The 16,942-nt window shown below is 42.8% G+C and overlaps 1 protein-coding gene across 3 annotated transcripts in view; it reads right to left on the reverse strand.

Moving 5' to 3' along the window:
* L1CAM (L1 cell adhesion molecule) overlaps positions 1–16,942 on the reverse strand; it is a 1,396,060-nt gene that overhangs the window by 1,284,716 nt on the left and 94,402 nt on the right. For all 3 annotated transcript variants that reach the window (XM_073600356.1, XM_073600355.1, XM_073600354.1), the window contains exon 3: positions 12,523–12,591. The gene's annotated coding sequence lies outside the window, so the exon portion shown is untranslated. The remainder of the gene's footprint in view (positions 1–12,522; positions 12,592–16,942) is intronic.

The following is a 16,942-nucleotide window of genomic DNA, read 5'->3' on the forward strand; positions in this document are numbered from 1 at the left end:
AAAGCAGGCCACACCACACTCCCTAATGGTAGTATAAACCTTAATTTCCAAATCCATATCGCTGTTCCCATGCCTCTGCGAAGGCTATTGCATCATGCGCTGGCAGACTGGCACTTCTAGCTAATCTGATGAGGATTACTTGGCTTGGTTAACTGCCTCTGCAGTAAAAGTTGGGCTTTACAGAGGGGATCTTGCATCCTCTGTTAGCATGAAGACACATATGCCCAATCTGATGGATGTTCATTGGCCTGCTGTTTTTGAGGCAGGAGGTACCCTTTAAACAAACTTAGCTGTTTGATTGGCTTAGTACCTGAGCGTTAGCAACTAGAGATCCACCCAGTCAGTTTGCACTTGGGTGAACACATTTGACTTTGTGTTTACTACCGCCTGATATGCAACTTGGCATAGTATATTGGTGGGCATGTCAGTTAACCATACTCCCCATTCTGCCCAATATGGTCCTTTATTGTGAATGTATGGCAGTCTTTAGAGCCAAACAGGACCTGTCACTGTTGGAAGAACAAGATGCCACTTTTCCTTTGGGGAGTGGTGCTGGTATTTAAGGGCTGGAGAGTTTAACAATCCATACTGCCCACGCACTTTTTTTTTTTATGATAGCATACTTACCTGACCCTCACCTTATTGATCGTAGTTGGTCTCTGGGTAAGCTAATGGCTCAAGATATGAGCTGCAGGTTTGTGGTCATAATAAATACCAGTTAGTACTGGGTAGGACATAGCCTTAATACAATATCGGTGCCAATCCACACACCCATTTGCAGACATTGAAGCAGCAAATGGACCTATATGCTGTGAGCAAGGGTTAAACCCTTAGACAGGAGCAATTACAGATAGTAGTGTAATAAACGATTACTTAAAGCACTGTAACTTAAGCAGAACACTGAATTTTTTTCACACTGGCATTTAGACATAATAGGTTAATGCATAGCAATCATTAAACACATTGCACCCAAAAGCAGACCTTAAACGCATAACAGCAACATAAATGCATAGCAGTGGCATCCATACTGAAGCATCACTCTGTCACAAGCAGCGCAATGAATGGTTTATATACCAAGCAGGATCAACCTACTCTAGGCGACTGCCCTGTAAAAGGTTAAAAACAGCACATCCAAGCATTAGAGCATTGACACAGTGATCCCAAATCTGTAAAGCCAGGCCTTGCTGAGTTAATAGGAAAGACTCAACTTTGCAGCAAACAACTGTATATTATATTATACTTATTGGGATTTTTTTTTACCAAAAATATGTAGCAGAATAGATATTGGCCTAAATTGATGAGAAAATTCGATTTATTTTTTTTAAATTTTTATTGGATATGTTTTATAGCAGAAAGTAATAGTGTTTTTTTTTTTCAAAATTGTTGTTCGTTTTTTATTTATAGCGCAAAAAATAAACGCCGCAGAGGTGATTAAATACCACCAAAAGAAAGTCTTCCTTTGTTTACTTGGCTGAGCTGTCACTGCACTGGCATCCCTCCAGACGTGCCGGCCACAGGAGTAGTGATACTGCTGTCACTACTCCTATCAACGGTGGTGGCTCTCTCAATGTGGTACCCAGAGCCCCTACCCCCCTGCCCTCCCTTTGTTTCGGCCCTGGATATGCCCTTTAGTATTCATCGTGTTCAATAAACAGGCACACTTTTGCTAGTACTGTACCTCAAACAAAATACCTGAGCCACCTGAGCGGAGACTTGGCATTTAGTTTTAATAATCAAGCAATATATAAACTCCTTTAAACTGGACTCCAGGCTAACAGCTAAAATCTCAGTTGAGATACACATATGCAAATTTCCTAATCTATCAAACTTTTTAATTTTGTGAACTCTGCCCAAGAGAAAAGCCAGGTCCCTGACCTCATTTTTCTCTACACCAGTTAGCCAGTATAGCTTGCTTCTGATGTAAATATTTATTTACCATCAGCATCACCTCACCTTGTTCTGTAAAAACAAACATCTGAGCAATTCAGTAACCCTAAAAAAATTTCTTAATGACTCAGCTGAACATACTGTTCTTCAAGAGAAGAGGGAAATTGATCTCTGTTAAATAATATTTTTTATATGAACAAGATTAATTTCATATAAAATTATATATATAGATATCTATCTAGATCTAGATCTAGATAGATATAGATATATATATATATATATAATATACACACACATATATATATATATATATATATATATATATATATATATATATATATATATATATATATATATATATATATATATGTGTACACACATACATACACAGTATGTATATACAGTATCTGATGTGAATGTGCAATATATGTAAAGCGCTGCACAAATTGATGGCACTATATAATATAAATCGTATTCTGTGTGAAATATCATGTTGATCTTGAATAGAATGCTCAATGTAGCCAACACAGTACCCCCCATAGAGATAACAATTATCTCTCTCCTTAGAGGTCCCCAGAGCATTTGCATGCTCCCATCTGTCCCTGAAAATACTGGAGTCACAGAAAACCCTCCCAACAGTACAATCCTCTGTTACACCAGCACAGTCTGCACATAGAAGGCACATAAAAAACAGAGACTAAGCATGCATCAGTGACTTGAAATCTATGTGTTTTTAAGGCTGTGCTCCTTTTTCAAGACATAATTATATAGAATTTACAGGATTTCTTATACATCATTAAGGATTATACCAATAATTACTAAGTACTTTAATCTATACAATCTGTCCACCTACAGCTAACATTACAAATGTTGGATAGAATCATCTACTAGCTATTTTCTAAGGGTTTTAGCATGTGTCCAGCATTTTCTGTAAAAGAAAAATGAAAAATCAGAACTGCTTAAGAGCCTCCTAAGGACCCATTCACACTGCATGTGAATCGCACAAAAACGCTGTGCAGTTCCTGTGCAATTTACATGCAGTTATGTGCAGTGCGATTTCAGCCCCATTCATTTTTGGCTGGTGCGGGCAAACGCACTACGTTTGCGACCTGCATGTGCGGTTGTCGTTAATTTTGAACTGACCCCACACAGCAGATCCCAAGAGCAGAGCGACTGGAATGCAGTGCGGGAGGCCACAAGGGAACATGGCTCTCCCGCACCGCATTCTATTGTGAACGGGCCCTAATAGTTGCTAAGCAGGTGGGCAGACCTGGGATCTCTGATGCATGAATCTTAAAAGATAACTTCACTTTTTTTTAAAAAAGTTAATTAAAAAAATGTGTATTTATTCTTTTTATTGTAAAAAAACTTGCACTGTGTGATTAACCACGTTTATTTCTCCTCTCCTCCCGCTGTTCAGAAGGTTAAAACACCTATACAAACATTTGTATCTTATACCAAAGCGCATATAGGGTGTGTCCCATACATATCAAATTAAACTAAAATAAGAGATATAAAAGGTAAAAATCAATTAGTCTACAAAAAAAGTGTTCCAAAGACAAACAGTTCATTCAATAGTAAACCTTCTTCATAAAAGTGTTCCTTGCTGGGGCGTGGCCTGGAGCGGCATGGCGTAGGGTGCTCCGCTCATTGTTTATCCTGTCTACATTGATCATGGGGTTCTCCTGTCCGTTTGCCTAACTTGTACCCACAACTCAGCCCCATCTGTTGCATTACAATGCCACTCCCTCTGCTGAGCCTGATCAAGCTGCCAGAGACACTGTTAGAGCCCATTCACACAGGGGCAACACGACTTCCAGCGCGACTTTGGGAGGCAACTTGGACACGACTTGAGTATGAATCACAGCACGACTTGGGGCAACTTACAACACAACTTGAAGTCGCCTCCAGGACAGGGAACTTTACAAGTGGCCAATCAGAGCTTATCAGCTGTGTGTGAGAAGGAGGGGGCTGGCTGTTTAGTGGAGGAAATTACTTTCTGTTTCCTTTCTGCTTCCTGTAAAGTTGCCTCAGTATGAACAGTGATCAGACTTGGAGGCAACTTCCATTGAAATCAATGGGTACAAGTTGCCTTCAAGTCGGATTGAAGTAGTACAGGAACCTTTTCTGAAGTCGGAGCGACTGCAGTAGTGTGCATTAAGACAGATCCATTCATTTACATTGATTTTTTCATGTAGCGCGACTTGAGGCGACTAGGGGCGACTTGGGGCGACTTGAAGTCGGATCCAAAGTTGCCCCTGTGTGAATGGGCTCTTAAGGTCCTTGAGGTGATATCCACCTGCCAGACCACACTAACATCTAAAATTGAAGAAGTTAAGATGGATATCTCAAGTATTCAACAAGACTTTCAAAAGCTGAGAGAGCGGGTATTGGAGACTGAACGGCGGATCAGTCACGCAGAAGACAAACTTTCTCCATTACAGGTTACTACCGAGCAGCTCTAACACCAGCCATACTCTCTCCTACAGAAGCAGGATCACATAGAGAACAGGTTTCGGTGCTGCAAACTCTGTTTTGTGGGGCTGCCTGAAGGAGCGAGGGGCACATAGGGCTCAGATCCCCTGCTCACCACCACTTATGGCAGGGAAGCTTTCTCAGCGTCCTTTGTAGTGGAGTGTGCCCACCGCCTGGCTGCAAGACCCCCAACCTGTGGGGCACCCCCGCACACATTTATTGCCAAATTTATGAATTTCTAAGAGAGACGCCATCCTCAGGCTTACCCACGAAAAAGGCAATATTTAGTTTTGCAATGTTAAATAATATTTACAACGATTTCTCCACTGAGGTACAGCGACATCAAGCTCAATTCACAGAGGCTAAAGATCAAGCACCTGTCCTATGCAAGGCTCTATCCCGCTAGACTCTACGTGTGGTGGGAGATAAGGTACACTTTTTTGAGGAGCCTGAATCTGTTCTTGACTGGCTGGAACAACGAGACTACACGTCACTACTCATGGGCTTACTTTGCAGCTAAGGTGGCTTGCTCCGGGAAATGAACTCCCCACTTGCAACCAATCAGGAGTTTATCCCTTTTCTTTTTCTTCCTCCTGACTGCTCATCATGATGCTCAAGCGCATATATCCTTCTCCTTATCCTATGTCATATGTGGGTGAAAACGGATCACTACTCTCCCCCTCATATATTACTTTTATACCCAACGTTTCCACTCCTAGTGTGTCGGCTGGAGATCTCAGGAACTTCTCCGTGGGATATTTACGGCTCTCTTGTTTACTCTTGCACTCCCTTCCTTGTTTTATCCCCTGCCGCATTCATCTCCGGAAATAAAGCTCTCTGCGGCAGTGCACTTTTCAGCAAATGTTTGCTCCCCTTTGTGCTAGACTAATGTTGGAGATTTGTTTTTCCATTTGGAACTTGTTCAGTACCCAAGCATGCTTCCCTGCTCATAGTAGGAAGTTGTTGGATTTCTTTCCGCTGGTTCAGAGTCTACAATTTACCTCATCTTCTACTTTTTATCCTTTTTGTTGTGCTTGTTTTTATCAAATTCAATTCATGTTCTCAACAATATGGCTGTATAGAGGTCTTTATATATTGTCCAGGTGCTGTTCCAGGCAATGTTCCTTTTTTATTAACAAGTACTTTATATGCATTTTATTTCCTGGTCAAATAGTGCAAGTGTTCTACTAGTGTGTGATTTTACTTTGATATCTATGCAAATTATATTTGGTTCTCATTATATGCCATGTATTGTAACCCTGCTCCTGATACGCCGATCGCATATATTCAACCTCCCCCCCCCCCAACCCATTATAGCCCCACTAAAATTCCTAACATGGAATGTCAGAGGGTTGCGAACGTACCACAATCCTCTCCCATCTTAAGATAATGCAGGCTCATGTGATAGTCTTACTTGAATCTCATATTACTGGCCAGATGCAACTCGCTCTTAAAAAGCCCTGTGTGGGCTGGGTATATCAAGTTTCTTTTACCTCTCATTCCCGAGGAGTGGCAATCCTCGTTGCTAAACAGGTACAATTCCAGCTCCTGACACTGCGATCGGACCCTCAGGGCAGGTATATTTTTTTACATGCTATAAAATAGAGAAGAGGTAGGGTGCTACTACACAATAAGATCAGAATTTTTTTTCCAGAGTTACCTGGGTGCAGAAAGGCAGTCGCACAGCTGCAATAGCAATCATAAGAAATGATGGTCCATGCTAGCTCTTTAAAATCTTCAAACTGTATTTATTCTCCAAAAAAAAAAAAAAGACAGATGTAAATGCGTTTCAGCTTTGTGGGCCTTGTTCACAAATTTTTTTACATGCTATGCTGTGTAGGATTGAATTACTGTTGCTGACTTACCATTACTCCCCCCCCCCCCCCCAATTCAATGCTCTGTCCTACATTATTATTATTATACAGGATTTATATAGTGCCAACAGTTTACGTAGCACTTTACAACTTGAGGGTAGACAGTACAAATACAATAGGAATCAGAGGGCCCTGCTCCTTTGAGCTTACAATCTACAATCTTACATGATGGCTTAGCTTTCATGGCGCAATACCATACAATTCTGGCTATGGGAGTTCAACATGGTGATAGACCCATCCCTTGACAAATTGGGCCGTGAAGTTTCTACCCCATCCCCACCTACATAGACAAGATTTGGTAGACTGTTGGCAGAATTTGCTTTGGTTGATATATGGAGACATAGATACCCCACCTCCAGGAGATATTCCTGCTTTTCCACCTCCCACTCCACCATGTCACGTATAGACTACATTTTAGTGTCTACTGCTTTGCTGCAAAATTTGGTGGATGTGGGATTCGGGACTTGAATACTGTCAGATCATTCCCCTATTGGATGACTTTGAACCTACAGATAAACCCCCCCCCCCCCCCCCCGCATGTACTGTACTAGGAGGCTGAATTCCTATTTTGGCTCTCCACGCTTCCTGCTAAGGAAACTTTGCAGGCTGAGTGGACCTTTTTTTCCCACACCAATTGGGGTTCTGCATCATATGGGACAGTGTGGGAATCATTCAAAATACACGCTAGAATGTTATTGGGCTTGCATCTCCAGACACAAAGCCTCCTTCAAACTAGCCCTTCAACAGGCGGAGGAACACAGACTCTTCAGAACAGGCTTTTCAGATTGATCCCTCTTCCGACAATGCTTCCTTAGTGAAAGTGCAGGCTAGACTTGATTGAACATGGAACACTATTTGAACATGGGGACTATGCGGGCAAGCTACTCGACTACTTGGCACATTTAGATCACAAACCTCCAGTAATGGTCTCTCCTACTGGATGCATCTGGCCAATGTATAATGGACCCTGACCTCGTGGCCAAAGAATTTCACACTTTCTTTGCTGCCTTATACTCCTCCACAGCCCAATACTCTCAAATGATTTGGTCACCTTCTTACAAATGATACAGTTCCCCTCTCTGACCCTTTCCCAAATTACTCAACTAGAAGCCCCTATTTCCACAGATTAAATTGATGAGGCTATCGCAAATCCTGCTATAGCTAAGGCCCCCAGATCAGACTGACTCCCATTTGAATTTTTTACCTAATTTAGGGAGGACTTAGTTCCCAGATCAAGAGAAGTATTCCAGCACATATTTGACTCAGGCACTCTTCCAGTCTCCATGAGAGAGGCCCTGATAGTACTCCTACCCAAACCCGGTAAAGATCCCTCGTTTCCTGAATCGCATTGCCCCATTTCCCTCCTACAATTGGATGTTAACATTTTTGCTAAGATCCTAAACTAAGCCTGAATAAAGTGATCCTTTGTTTTGATCCATCCAGATCAAATTGGATGCACGCCAAATAAAAATACCGCTTTCAATTTACAAAGACGCTTTCTGAATCTGCAGGCCACCCATGATTCAGTTGGATCAAGTGTTGTGGTTAGTTTGGATGCTGCTAAGGCATTGAATATGATTGAATGGGAGTATTTATGGGAGTGTCTTCATAGATATGGTTTCAGACATAAGTTTATTACATGGCTTCAGCTTTTATACAAAGTCCCTGTTGCTAGGATTCAGGTACATGGCAGGATCTCTGACCCTTTTCCCCTGAGTAGGGGCACGCGTCAGGGATGTCCGCGGTCCTGACTGCTCTATGCCTTGGCAGTGGAACATTTGGCAATAGCCATTAGAGCACATCCAGATATCAGAGGCCTGCGATCTGGGTTACTGGTTGAAACTATTAGCTTGTATGCCAATGATATGCTTCTGTATCTAGAAAGATGTGAGGCATTTCCTATCAGCAGCCTGCATCTCATCAAACACTTCAGAGAATTTTCTTGCCTGCAAATCAACTGGGACAAGTCCCAAATCCTTCCCCTAGATTTTGGGGCTCCAACCGCTGACCAAACTTCTCTACCCTTGATATGTGCAAGTCAGATAAAAAAAACGGGTTGTTCAGATTAGTCATTCCCCGGAAGAGTATATTAGATTTAATGTAGAACCTCTATTTGCAATACATAAGACCAAAACACAGACGTGGTCCCGACTTCCCCTCAGTGTTATGGGATGCATAAACCTACTTAAGATGATATTGCTGCCTAAACTTCTCTACAACTCCCGGGGCAACTCCCGTCATAAACTGTCCTGGTGAGCTTTAAAGAATCATACAGATATCAGGGGCACTGCTCTTCCAGACCTCAATGTATACTACCTAGTCGCCCAACTATCCAATTTTTCTTTTTTTTGATAATGAGGATAAGGAAAGATATATATCACTTTAGCATGTTCACGAACATCTGATCTGGTTTTACGCCCCTTCCAGATTCTTTTGAGTGACTCTCGAGAACTAACTAACATAGTCGTAAGGGGCTGGTTTATCTTCATTGTAAAATATGGGAATTGGCATTATGTAAGATGAAAGCTCCATCTACCCATGCTCACACACCAAGTCGTGTTTACCAGAATTACTCACCTTACCTGATATTGTAGTGTGGATTACTCGTGGTGTTATATACCTCTCCCAAATATTTATTAGCAATGGTGTCAGGTCATTTCAGGATCTTAAGTCAGCCTTTAACTTACCCAATTCTATGTTCTTTCGCTTACTCCAGCTTCGCCACACGCTGCATGCCCAATTTGGAGCCTCGATCCCCAACCTGACTTCTCTGTACCCTTTGGATGTCTTCCTGGGCACAGATTCTAAAAAAATGAACGTCCACCTTTTTATAGCAGCCTTCTCCAACCATTGGCGACTGAACTAGCATTTTAGCTAAAAACTCGCTGGGAGGCAGACGTGGGGGAGATGGAGGACAAAGAGTGGGAAGATATGCCCTAGCACCTGTAAATTGGTTTCCCCAAAGTTATCAGATAGACTCATCCAATTTTATTTTTTATATAATCCTGATCCCTTTATCTAAATATACACAGCACTACGATTCCTTCTGTCCTAGGTGTGGATACCATAATAGGCTCTTTCTACCATCTACTATGGTCCTGCCCCATCATTCAGGATTACTGGGTGCAAGTGGTCCGATTTTATATGACCGTATGTGCTCCCCGTTGTCCTTATGCCCTAAACAGTGCTTGCTGGGCTTACTCCCTGATCGGGTCAGTAACAAACATCACCACACTTTCCTCCAGGAAACACTGTTTACGGCCGGACTGTTGTTGACGAAGATGTGGCTTCAGGCCTCTCCACCTACAGAATGGATGGCTGCTGTCAGTCTGTCCTTGTCCTATAAGAAGGTGATTTATATACACAGAAAATGTCCAGCTACATATCACAAGATATGGGATGGTTAGACCTAGCTTCCACATCCACGGAGGAAGGACCAGTACCCAATTAAGTGTTGAACGATTGCATATAATACCTCCTCTACTGTTTCTTTGTTAATATGGATTGCTGTGAGTTTTGCATTATGTCCTATTCTTACAGTTGTACACAAAGTAGCACACTGGTATGACTGCTCTTAGATCATTTTCTGACTGGACTTTTGATATTTGTAGACCTCTGGTTATTGCAACTATTGTTTGTAACATCATGCACTGTCGTTTTATGTATTGCTCAATACCTTTTGTATATGTCTTTTCTTATTCACTAAAGAGTTTGTTGGATTAAAAAAAAGTGCTCCTTGCTCAATAATTCATGAATAAACTGCTCAAGTTTTGATATTTTTGGAGCACTTCAGCACTTAATTCATGAATAATTGAGCACGGCGCACTTTTATGAAGAAGGTTTACTATGAAATGAACGTTTTTTTGTTTTTTTTTGTCTTTGGAACACTTTTTGGGGACTGATTTTATTTTCACCTTTATATCTCTTGTTTTAGATTTATTTGATATGTATGGGGCACACTTAGTATACGCTGTAGTATAAGATGCAATCCTCTCACTTTTTGTCGAAGCCACGTGGGTTAGTGGCATTACATGTGGAGGCGGAGCCAGGTGACATCAGTTCCAGACCTTATCGTTCATTGGAATCTTATTTGTGAGCGCCGTCAGGGCACTGTTTTAATGCTTTATATCTGGCATATTAAATGTGAGTATTCTACCTCACTAGGCTTAGTGACCTTTGTTGTCTGAGCATACTACACTATATGCACCCATTTTCTTTACATATACACGGTGAAGTGCATGGAGTTGAAGCCAGCTGAGGATAGTACACATAAGTAGGAGCCATATTCTGTGGATTTGATCAGATGATCGCCATACCAAGAGAGGGATTTAAATTCCTATAAGCCTGTTTGATCTGTATTAGTGTACAGATCCACTTGCAAGGTAAATGAGCACTTTAGCTGGTGGTGGAGCACCTGCGTGGTGGTGGAGCACATCATTTACAAGGGTGAAGTCCTCAACACTTAGCCCGGGTTCACACCTATGCAAATTAGATGTGCGTTTCCGCATATCTAATTCGCATAGCAGGAGAATGTGACTGGCTCCCTATGGAGCCGGTTCACATATCTCCGGGGCGGCTGCGGAGCACACTGCACAAAAACGCTGTGCGTCTTTGGCTCAGTTTCAGGGACGAATTCAGGCATAGAATCGGTCCTGATTCGTCCATGAAACGGGGAACAGGGAAACACAGCACTCCTATGCGATCCGCAGCCCGATATGGTGTGAACCCGGGCTTAAACTTTTTTTTGTTTTAGGTTTCTTTAGGTCGTTGGATATGGACTTCACATCGCTGGCTTGAGATCGGGCTCAGGTAAGAATAAGGGGAGCTGGGGGCTGCACTCAAAAGGTTTTTTTCTTTCATGCATAGAGCACAAGGTATAAAAAACCTTCGGCATTTACAGCCACTTCAAATCAGGGGTTCAGCTTCAAGCAGAGAGCTTGCAGAGAGGTAAACCAAATCCCAAACTGTGTGTTAAAGGGCTAACACAACCAAAACAAGAGGTTCCCTCGCAGGGGCAATATTCACAATCCAAGATCCAACAAAAATTATTCAACTTCAGCTGACTGCGTCCAGGCTCGGACATCTGTCCCGGAATCGCAGCTAATCGCTTAGTTTTGCAGCTATGTGCGATCAGCAGCGACCGCTGTCAGCCTGCCATTCGTTTAAATTGGCTGAGCGGCCAATGCTAATAACATAACCCAGTCATTTATGCAGCGGAATCCGCAGATTCTTGCCGCAGGAATTCGACAGCCGCAACCAACCCGCCATGTGAAAGAGGCCTAAGACTCGTTTACACCTGAGTTGGTCTCTACAGAGCAATCTTTGGTGGATGGCTTTTTAGAGAGCTGTGCAAACGTGGCTGACAGGCATTTAAGTGGCGAAGGCTTCCTGAATTCTTGTTCCTGAATGCCAAACACAGTTTTTGAAATTGAATTCTGGGCTGCAACTGCTAACCTAGCACTTGCTTTGTGGTTGTGGCACGGCCCCATTCCATTGACGTGTAGCGTTTGCTGGTAGTACTGTCCGCTAGGCTGTTAAGCTGCTAGGAAGGAGACAGATGTGTGATGACACTCTAGAATTCAGCACTGCCATTCACAAAAGATTGCACAGCCTGCAGTGCTTAGTGTCCATCTGCCTGTACACATACATAAGGCCAGGCCAATAAACGACATAGCGCTAAAAGATATTTCACTTTTATGAATGAACGTTCAATGCTGGCTGGACCAGTGTTGTGTATGTCACAGTACATAACACTAGTCCTGACAGTGCTAAATGTTCATTTATAAAACTGAAAGAACTGTGCTGTGGTGGGGTTGTGTGATCTGTTGGCAAAGGCATATGTATGTGTACAAGCACCAGCCGATAGATCAGATAGAGCAACACAGCAGAGTGATGTTTTACTATTATGAATGAAAGGTCAGTGCTGTCAAGGCAGCACTGATTGTTCATTCATTGTAGTAAATGAACAGTCAATTTAGAAACAGAAGCTTCGTGCTGGCTGTACCTCCACCCCCCAATCCCCCCACCCCACCCTCTGCTCCACAGGAACACCCATAAGTTGGACTTAACAATGGGGTGCAGCTACAGCCATTTATTCCTTAATGGGGGCCACTAGTCTGAACCCTTCAGGATTAAATCAAAGTTGAAAAAATATAATGTGTTAAAATTTAAGTACAGGTCAACGTCAGCATGTCCCAAATTTTCCAATATGCTATAAAAAAAGCTTTAAAAGGAACTACAAACAGTACAACCAACTGATGTTTAGCGTTTACAAAAAATAACCTACCTTCTTTATAGGTTGGTATTTAGGTGCTGTGTGGTCTGCAATTCCATGAAGAAGAGACAGATTTTCACTCTAAAAAGACACACAATTAAGAATTGGTTAGGGTAAGGATTAATTAATTGTTGCAGCATGGGTGTACAATATCTGGGATTTTCGTCCTCTTCACCCACAAATAACTTTCTATTAGGTTGTGTGTTTTTGTTTTTCTAAAAGTGCGCCAAAGATACAGCATACAGGACTTTTGCACTTTCAGAAAACATGGCAAAAGTGCACAACCTAATAGAAAATCTATGGGGCTGTTGCTAAAACAGGGGGTAAAGCGCATGAAAATCATGGATACACCAGCGGCCAAGCCATACCACACAAGTGTTAACCCTTTGCCCTACTCTTCTAGATGTTGGTTCTAGTGTACAGAAGCAGAGTGGGTTTCAGCTTTTCTGCCCCCAGCCTCATAATGTCTAGTGACATCTGATCATTTATTGAGATACTAAGTCAAATGAGCTTGAAAGACAGCACAAGACAGTCTGCTTAGGGTGACAAGATGTATAAATCTAGCCTTTCACATATCAGATAAATAATTTTGACATTCAGAACAGTTTTTTTTTTTTTTTGATTGGCACAACCAAACCAATGCAGCCCTAAGATATGAATCCCTGCCGGGCACCGATACTATGGAAGAGCCTAACCCCTGTATAGGACCGAAGATTGAGGGTGAGCCTGCCGTTTAGTTTTGTAATACCAGGATTTGAACTGTTTATTGACTTTGGCTGAATAAGCCGTCTTTGTTTATCTGTGATTCAATTAAATTAACTGTTTTGCTTTTATCATTTCTATCAAATTGGCTGGTGGTCATTCCAGAGCTACCCCAGTTCACAAAATATATATACACTATATTGTCACAGGTATTGGGACGCCTGCCTATACACAAACATGAACTCTAATGGCATCCCAGTCTTATAGGGCGTACACACGGTCAGACTTTGTTCGGACATTCCGACAACAAAATCCTAGGATTTTTTCCGACGGATGTTGGCTCAAACTTGTTTTGCCTACACACGGTCGCACAAAGTTGTCGGAATTTCCGATCGACAACCACGCGGTCACGTACACCACGTACGACGAGACTAGAAAAGGCCGGTTCAGAACCAAGCGCGGCACCCTTTGGGCTCCTTTTGCTAATCTCGTGTTAGTAAAAGTTGGGTGAGAGAAGATTTGCGCTTTTTCAGACTCGTGGCTTTCAGATCGTTTTCTGCCGTTCAGTTTGTGCTTGTGGGTTTGTATCTGCTCTTCAGTGCGTGCAGTCAGTTCGTATCAGAGTTTTCTGTGTGATCTTGCCTGCTCGTTGCTGTTTTTCAGGTCGCTCTTCACAGGCCTTGCTGTTCTTCAGTGCGTTCTGTTACTTCGTTCTGAGCAGCCGACCGTTTTCTAGCCATGTTTCGTATGCGTACTCCTCGTAGAGTTCGTGCTGTGCGGGGGCTTGGTGTTGGGGTCCTGACCTTGACACAAGTCCAGTCCATGAACAGGGTGGGGAGGAGTTCATGGACCAAGAATTGGTTGCTTCAGCGTGACCAGTTCTCTCATATGCCTTTGCTCTGTGAGATCCGTGAGAATAATCCTGATGATTTCAGGAACTTTCTCAGGATGACGGACCCCGTGTTTCACAGTTTGTTGGCTTCGCTGACCCCCTATATCAGCAGGCAGGATACCTGCATGAGGCAAGCCATCACTCCAGAGCAGAGGTTGGTCGCTACCTTGCGGTATTTGGCCACAGGGAGAAGCCTGCAGGACCTCAAGTTCTCGACAGGCATCTCCCCCCAGGCTCTTCTTTGTGGACATTTACTGCTTGTGTTTGTTTGAGCTGACCCTGACAGAAATGTGTGGAGTGCAGAAAATGTCGTGATTGTGTAACCTTATACAAAGCACTGTTGGCTGTTATTTACTAAATGCAAAGACACTTTTCACTACAAGTGCACTTGCAACTGCACTGAAACTGCACTTGTAGTGCAAAGTGGATTTCCCCTTAGGAAATAACCCCCATTTTCTCATAAAACAACAATTACATCACCCCAAAAGTGTTGTAGTGTTAAGACAATAATCCACACATTCTTGATGAACAATCTTTTTAATACCTGCACAATCACGTGTGCATTTACCAAAGGTTTTTCTGACAAACCAACATGTTTGTTGTATACCAATTTTTGTGGTGTCATTATCCAAAATCAAAATGTGCATTTTATAGAAAACAGGCCTGTGTAAAACCAACAAGAAAGACACAAATCTTGATCTTACAAAGTTCACATTTGGTAGAACTTGAAGGCAATATCAGACATGAGTATTTAGGAACTGTGTTTGATATTGCGTTTAGATGGGGGGAAATCACCCCAGGAAAAGCCAAATTTGGAAGATGCACACAAATTTCACAATGTCAACATGAGCTATCTGCCATCAGGGGGGATCAAGGGACGTGTTTTGGGGGAGAAAGCCCTTCCTCACCGCTACTTTATTATTGAGGAAGGGGTTGCACCCCCAAAACGCGTCCATTGATCTCCCGTGATGGCAGATAGCACATGTTGACACACTGTGTGCATCCTCCAAATTTGGCTTTGGGAAAAATCACAAAAACATTTCGCACATTGTAGCAGACAAAAGAAGAAAGTGATTTGGAGGGGTTTTAAACTCGCCCCAAAACAACAATGATGTTTTTATATTTTGGAATAACATCATTGATGTTTTGCTTGATGTTTTCCAATTGTAAATTACACCCCATGATCTCCCCGATCATGATCTGGGCACTTTCGGATGTGAAAGGATCTGGATCCACAACCTCACGATCACCTAAAAAGAGAGGAAACCCAAAATAAATTAGGTCTAAAAAATATGCCGCCATCCATCTCTTATCTGAGCCTGTGGTTGCAGACACTCACCTGTTGTGGTGACTAGTTCCACCACGTCTTCTTCCTCCTGCTCATTTTGTGTTGGGGGGATTTCCCCTTCTTCCAGAGGGGGGGGGGCTCTGGTCTCCTCGGATGAGGGGTGTCCTCCGAGTCTTTTCTCCCCTATGTAAAACAAAAATGGTATAATTAGCACACAGATATTTAATGTCAGAACTATAAAGATGAATCATTGCTTTGAAGTGGGGTACAATTGTCTATTTTAGCAGAGTTCCAAGATGTAGCTTTCTTAGTGTCCTTTGTCAAGCTGCAATACTTTACCTGTTTTGTACAAGCTTCACAGATGTAGCCCCCCCTATAGTATACACTGGAGCACCTGTGTGCCCCCCCCTAATAAAAATGGTGTTCTGGGGTCCCACACTAGTGCTCCAGTGTCCAGATGTGAAAACAGCTGCTGAGTGTCCTCTCCTTACACACAATCTAGTTTGCATTTCATTCTAGTAACAAAGCCATCTACACAACCCAATTCTTTGAAGACAAGTATAGGGCGTCAAAATGGTGGCCAAATGCATATGGCCTAAACAATGGTATTTTATCGTCCGAAATAAAAATGTGTGATCCGAACGAATAATGTGCCCATGAACATGAAATTTGACATTTTAAACTGTACAACAGTTCCTAAAAGCACATGGAGCAGCACGAACGTAATAAACACAAAAAAAATAGGAACACAGCACAACTACTTACTTTTTTGCAGCACTCTCCGGATCTTTCTGTACTGCTCATATTCTCGTAATTTCAGGTCCGACCACCGCTTCCTGAGCTGATCTTTCGATCGTCGTACCCCGAATTTCCGGTGCAGACTCCTGACCACTTTCGCCATGATCTTGGCCTTTCGGATATTGGGGTTGGGGTAAGGCCCATACTTTCCATCATAGTCGGCCTTCTTCAGGATGTCCACCATCTCCAACATCTCCCCAAAGGACATATTTGAGTCCTTTAATCTCCTTCTGGATCGGGACATTTCAGGCTCCGGCCTTTCCTCCGCCTCCTCCTCCTCGTTGCTGTAATTAGCACGATCCTGCTGTCTATCCGCCATGTGCTCTTCCTCCACTGCGCCGAACGAAAAGGGGCGGGAAATAGAATAGAAAGAACGTCAGGGGCGGGCGGAGTTATACGCATGCGCAGTGTGTATAAATCATAACGCGCGCGTCTTACGTACGATCTGTGAGCGGAGGAAGGAGCATCGGAGACACCGATCGTGCTAACGAAGGTAGGATCTAAACTTGGGCCTATACTGCTTCGAAATGGAAGCCTATATTGTAACAAGATTAGGGGAGTTTGGCCTGACATTAGGGTTTGTCTTGTGTTGTGTCTTGCAGAGAAAATGGATGGGTTCAACGACCACAATTTCCTGCCCCTGTTTATTGACAAGTACAGGCAGCTGCCCTGTCTGTGGCAAGTGAGACACCCCCACTATAATCACAAACAGAAGAGGCAGGCAGAGCTGGAGAAACTGCTGGAGTTGGTGA

This window comes from Aquarana catesbeiana, linkage group LG09 (assembly GCF_042186555.1).
Source record: "Aquarana catesbeiana isolate 2022-GZ linkage group LG09, ASM4218655v1, whole genome shotgun sequence".
In the NCBI taxonomy this organism is placed as follows: Eukaryota; Metazoa; Chordata; class Amphibia; order Anura; family Ranidae; genus Aquarana; species Aquarana catesbeiana.